At 50.0% G+C, this 6206-nt stretch overlaps 1 pseudogene; it reads left to right on the forward strand.

Moving 5' to 3' along the window:
* The first annotated feature begins 466 nt into the window (after positions 1-466).
* LOC138302326 (5.8S ribosomal RNA) lies at positions 467-618 on the forward strand (annotated as a pseudogene).
* Positions 619-6206: the final 5588 nt, after the last annotated feature.

Raw genomic sequence — 6206 nt, forward strand, 5'->3', positions numbered from 1 at the left:
CCTGCTGGAGGGGGCTTTTCCCTTCCGGAGCCACTGACCAGGGCAGGGGATGGGCTATCTCCCCACCCCGCAGGCATGGCTCAGAGCTTCTGCCTGAAGCTGATAATTCTTGACGCGCAGGGGTCGAGACCCGATGGCAGACAACTGGCGTAACCAGCTCGTCCCTGTCCTGTGCAGCCAGGCTAAGGGTTTGAAGACTTCTGTGGTCCCGCCAGGCCCTCTGGGACAGACTGGTGGTGGCGGGATGCCTAGTCCCCCCACTGTTCCAGGAACCCTTTTGCCCATGTGGACGCTCCCGGGCAGAGCGCCTGGAAAGTTTCTTCGAATCATGGAGGCTGACCCCCAGAGGGTTAGCCAGATGGGTGCCAGGCCGTCTCACCGCATTGTCAGCCTGATGGGCGGCACAGCTTTCTTCCCACTTCTCTTGCACCTGCAGGGTGGGTGAGCATTGCAAAACGTTGTCTGTGACTCTTACAGTGGTTCACTCGGCTTGGGTGTCAATGAAGAATGTAGTTAGCTGCGAGAATTAGTGTAAATGGTAGGACACATTGATCATCAACACTTCGAATGCACCAAGCGGCCCAGGTTCCTCCTGGGGCTATGCCTGTCTGAGGGTCACTTGATCATCTCTCGCCCTGGGGCTTTCCTTGGGGTTCAGCTGGGTCCATAGCAGGGTAACTCTGCTTCCTTCATCCCCCTCTTTCAAGGTCAGACCCCTGATTGCCCGCAGCAGGATCCGACTCCATGGTCCTGACGCAGAGGTATGCCACCGGTGCACCTCGCCTTGCCACTCTGCCTTGGCAGAGTGGGTTCTGCCTCAGCTGGTGCCAAGCAGCTGACTTAAAACTGGTGCGGACCAGGGGGATCCGACTGTTTAATTAAAACAAAGCATCATGAACGCCCAAAGCTGATGTTGACACAATGTAATTATGTTCCAATGAGGACAGTTTAAGTGTGGCTGTACTCCAGAACAATCATTGTGTTGTTGTAACCAAGACTGATTTGAAGTAGATGGGCAGCAATAATAACCCAGAATGAGCCATTGTGTGGTGGTACAGGAATAGCTAAATGCCTCGTCATCTAATTAGTGATGTGCTTGAATGGATGAATGAGATTCTCACTATCCCTTTCACTATCTAACAAAACCACAGCCAAGGGAAGGGGCTTGGCAGAATCAGCGGGGAAAGAAGTCGCTGTTGAGCTTCACTCTAGCGTGGCACTTTGAAAAGAGATAAGAGGTGTAGGATAAGTTGAAGGCCCCCGGGCTGCTGGTAAAATACCACTACTCTTATCGTTATTTCACTTACCTGGTCAGGCGAGTCCCTTGGAGCTCTTGCTTCTGGCTCCAAGTACCCGGTGCCCTCTTGGCACTACCCGCTCCGGGGACAATTTCAGGTGGAGAGTTTGACTGGGGATGTACACCTGCCAAACGATACGCTGGTGTCCTAAAGCAAGCTCTGGGAAGGCAGAACCCTACTGCAGAGCAGAAGGGCAAAACCTTGCTTGATCTTAATTTTCAGTATGGTTACGGAACGTGAAAGCGGGGGCTCACAATCCTTCTGACTTTTTGGGTTTCAAGCAGGACGTGTCCGAAAAGTTACCACAGGGATAACTGGCTTGTGGTGGCCAAGTGTTCATAGCATCGTCACTTTTGATCCTTTGATGTAGGCTCTTTCTATCACTGTGAAGCAGAACTCACCAAGTGTTGGATTGTTCACCCACTAAAAGGGAACGTGAGCTGGATTTAGACTGTCATGAGACAGATTAGTTTTACCCTATTGATGATGAATTGCTGCAATAGTAATCCTGCTCAGTGCGAGAGGAACTGCAGGTTCAGACATTTGGTGTATGTGCTTGGCTGAGGAGCCAATGGGGCAAAGCTACAATCTGTGGGATTATGAGTGAACGCCTATAAGTCAGAATCCCCCCTAAACCTTAATGATATTGCAATGCCGTGGAGCCTTGGTTGGCCAGGGATAGCCGGCCTCCTGGGCCGGTGCGTAGAGCTGCTCACTTGGGGACCGGAGCATGGACGGAAGGGGGCCACCTTCATCCCCATTAGTGCACCGCATGTTCGTGGGGCACCTCCTGCTATATCATTCTTAGATGACCTGATTTTAGCTCAGGGTTTTTCTAAGTAGCATATCAGCAAGCTACCTCACTGCGGTCTCCTGTAATGATATGTTAGTTTTGACCACTGACTCCACGTTGCACTTAGCCTAGCACTACACCGTCACATTAGTGACCACAAGCTTCATTTTGCCTATTGACTTTATTTTAGCATTAGCCACTGCCACGTTAAAAGTTGCAAGTAGTTTTCTACATTGTACTGTGCTCATGTTTTTATTCTTCGTGTTTTTTCCCACCAAGGGCTTAGGTTGGTAAGAATGTACTCAGACGGCAGGGACGGTCTTGTTTTGAATTGGCACCTTGGGATTGTGGCCAAGTCCTGATGTGTTATTTTCAAAGCAGGCCTGAAGCAATAATAAATAAACTTCTGCAGGGAGAGGGAGGTTCTAGACTTTTTCTCTCTTGTTTGTTCAAAGTATAAGAGGCCGAGACCAGATAGACCAGGGACAGAGAGTGTTTGCAGATCTCAGGCACATCCAGGACGCTGGAGTGTGCCATCCTTCCCGTGAGGATAATTGATCTCTCTCTCCCCTATTGATTCTGGGATATGGCAATCTGATGCTGAATAGGAGGGAGATGAAGCAGTGATGCCCTTTTCTCATGGTGATGCATATTTTTTAATTCATTATTAGTTCTGCATTATAATATAGATACATATATTTGCTGTGTATATTGCAGTGGAGAATCATTTGTACATTATTTCTTTTAACGAGTGATTTCAGCATACTAATCTTCTTTTAGGAACCTTGCGTATTGAAATAATAAAGCTTGGTCATTAGTGTAGCAAATTATCTACTGAAAGTCATCCTCTGAGCCAAGCTTTTGTCTCTGTCCATGGGTGCCTGTGTCCCCCCAACCACACCCTCTGCCACCAGGCTAGTGGGGGGAATGTGGAGGGGGCTGTGGACCCATGGGAGGCCGCCTTCACACTCCTGGCACGGGGTCTCCCCCTCCCGCACTGCTCCACCGGGTGCAGGGACAGGGGCCACAATCCCTTGCAGGTCAGCAGGGTTACCAGATGGCCGGAGCAGGAATCCCTGGGTCACATGAGTCACCGGGAGGCAAGTGGCACCAGGAAGGAGCCTCTCAGAGTACACGGGCATTCTTGTCATCACCTGGCTGGCTGCTGTGTTGACTGGGTCACTCTGGCTGTCAGGTCATCTCAGGCCATCTGGCCGCCTGGTGGGCCCAGGCCCTCTGGTCGCCGAGTTGTCCCAAGCCATCTAGTTGCTGGGCTGGTCGACCAGATGGCGCATCAGCTGGGCGACCAGATGGCCGGCGAGCTGGGCCACCAGGCTAACTCTGACTTTTGTCTCCCCCCGGGGTTTTGTAAGCACCCACTTCATGGCCTGTGGGGAAAGGGTGTGGGGTGGCCGAGCTCAAGCCTCCTTGTCTCCCCATGTCCGGGCTCCAGGAAGGTGTAACGCAATTCCCCAAAGGCAGCACCCTGAGCCCAGGGTATGGTGGTAGCAGACACTACCTAGGGCAGAGTGGCTGCAGACCAGGGAAGACTCTTGTGCTCCCCCAATGGGTTCAGGCCTAAAGCGGTGACCAGCCCAGCATGAAGACCCAGCTTCCCCCTTCACGCCGGGCGCTGAGCTGGAAGAGGAGCCTGGGAGAGCTCTGAGAAGCCCTCAGCAAAGTCCAGACCAGACTCTGGTCGATCAGAGTATAGTTGGGCCTATTTGGTGACTTTGGGCTGCTTGTCTGGAAACACCAGACAGAGCCTAAACCCTCCCAATCAGGTCTTCTGAGCCGCAGAGCACGTGGGACGGGGCACCACAGGGACAGGGAGCCAGCAGGCCCAAGCCTGCAAGCTCACTAAGCCTGTCTGCACAGGTCTGCAAGCCGCCCACTGGAACCCCAGGCTCTCGTCCTTGGGTCTCCGTGTCGCATAGTGCCCAGGACGGCGGAAGTCCCTGGCTGGGTTGGAAAGCTATGACTGGGCCTGGCTGGGTGAGGAATGTATGACCAGGCACTGGGTGAGAGCTCAAGATGGCTGTGGGTAAAAGCCCCACTCCAGTCCACCAACAACCCCCACTCTGGTCCCCACCCCACCCCAGCGTCATAATCAACCATTTACAAGTGCTAAATAAGTAACCCTTGTGGGATCCACACAAAACACACCACATATTATTCCCTTAGTGACCAGTTTCCAAAAAGATATGACGGCAAGAAGGTGTTCACTAAAGAGAGAGTATGCATGGATGGTAAAAAAAAAAAACACCAAAACATAATGGCACCCCCACCCATCAGTCAATCAGAGGCATACCAGCTGGGTTTGGCATGAGTGTAAGTAAATGGTTAATAAAAAAACCTTTATTCACCACTGACTTTACGAAATAAAATCTGCAAATGTCATTGTTAATCAGCCATTTCTAAGTGCTTCTAGGTAAGTAAACCTTGTGAGATGCACACTAAAAACACCATATATTATACCCTGCTCTGATGACATGGGAGTGCCGTGTGCATGCCTACATCATCAGATCACTGAAGGGGGGCTCGGGGTGGCAGTGGAAGGTCTTACGCTACCATCCTTGGTGAAGGCCTGTGGGTGGGTGGCCCATAGGGGGAGTGCCAGCTCTTTCCCCATGGGTCAGTCCCAGGACATAATGGTTACGCCCTTTGAACAGCAGCACTGCAGCCGAGGAGATTACCATTACACCCTGGGCAAACAAGGGTTTTAAAAAATATATATATATATATATCAACAACAACAATTTTTTTAACAAAATGTTGTCTCCAAGATGGCCTGTTAAGTGGTGAGGCACAGGAAAGTGATGGGCCCTTAAATGGCGCTGTTGGCTAATGCGAGTGTTGTAATTTGCTGGGCCCGCGGCTGGTGGTGTAAAAGGTCTTGTGCATGTCATGTATGAAAGGAGTGTGAATGGACTGTAAAGCGGTTGGTGCCTTGATGCAGTTTGACAGCTCACGAGCTGTGAGTCATTGGTTCAGTTTTTTGGCCTTTCAGTTATTAACAGTGAATTTCATTTATGTGAAATCTCTTGTTAATAAAATTTGATCTGCTGAACCATCACTCACACTTGTGCCAAATCCAACCAGTATGTGTGGTAAAAATGACTGTGTGGTAAAAATGACAATACCTGCTCCGGTGTAATCAGGCATCGGAGCACACCCTTGACATGCTAGATGTCTCGGGTGGGACCCCAATTATGAAGCATGACACCAACTGTGCTGGTGGATGAGGGGTCTTCTTAATATAACCTAAGTGCGTTTCTTTTTATAATTTTAGTGTTTGGAATATCACAGAAGGACGTGGACATATCAAAATAATCCATTACAACACTACCTGTTTTTCTGAGGGGGGGGGGTCATCTGCGTTTTTGGTCCCTGGTGCGGGAAAACCTACCAAACCAAGACATTTTTTAAAACTAGACACCCAGAGGAGTCCAGGATGGTGGGGCTTGCGTGGACCCCCCAACATTTTCTTACCCAGACTCTTCTGCAAACCTTAAAAGTTGCTTATAAAAGCATATTTTCCTCACTTTTCTTTGTAGGATCACGGCACTGGCACAAATTTCCTACCACCCAGCATTTCCTTCAGTCTCCCAAGTAAAATGATACCCCACTTGTGTGGATCCACAAAGCAGAGTGCTTATCAACTCACTGTGCTATCCCCTCAATCTCTACACGTTTTTGGCCTTTTCCTGTTGCAGGCACCAGGGCTACCCACACAAGTGAGGTATCATTTTTATCGGGAGACCTGGAGGAACGCTGGGTCGAGGAAAGTTTGTGGCTCAGATTCCAAAACTTTCTATCACCGAAATGTGAGGAAAAGGTGTTTTTGCCTTATTTTGAGGTTTGCAAAGGATTCTGGGTAACAGAACCTGGTGGGAGCCCTACAAGTCACCCCATTCTGAATTTCCCTAGGTGTCTAGTTTTAAAAAATGTATAGGTTTGCTAGGTTTCCCTAGGTGCCAGCTGATCTAGAGACCAAAATCCACAGCTAGGCACTTTGCAAAAAACAGCTCCGTTTTCTTTGGGAAAATGTGATGTGACCATGTTTTGTTTTGGGGCATTTCCTGCTGCGGGCAGTGGGCCTACCCACACAAGTG

Source organism: Pleurodeles waltl, chromosome 6 (assembly GCF_031143425.1).
Source record: "Pleurodeles waltl isolate 20211129_DDA chromosome 6, aPleWal1.hap1.20221129, whole genome shotgun sequence".
NCBI classification, from domain to species: Eukaryota; Metazoa; Chordata; class Amphibia; order Caudata; family Salamandridae; genus Pleurodeles; species Pleurodeles waltl.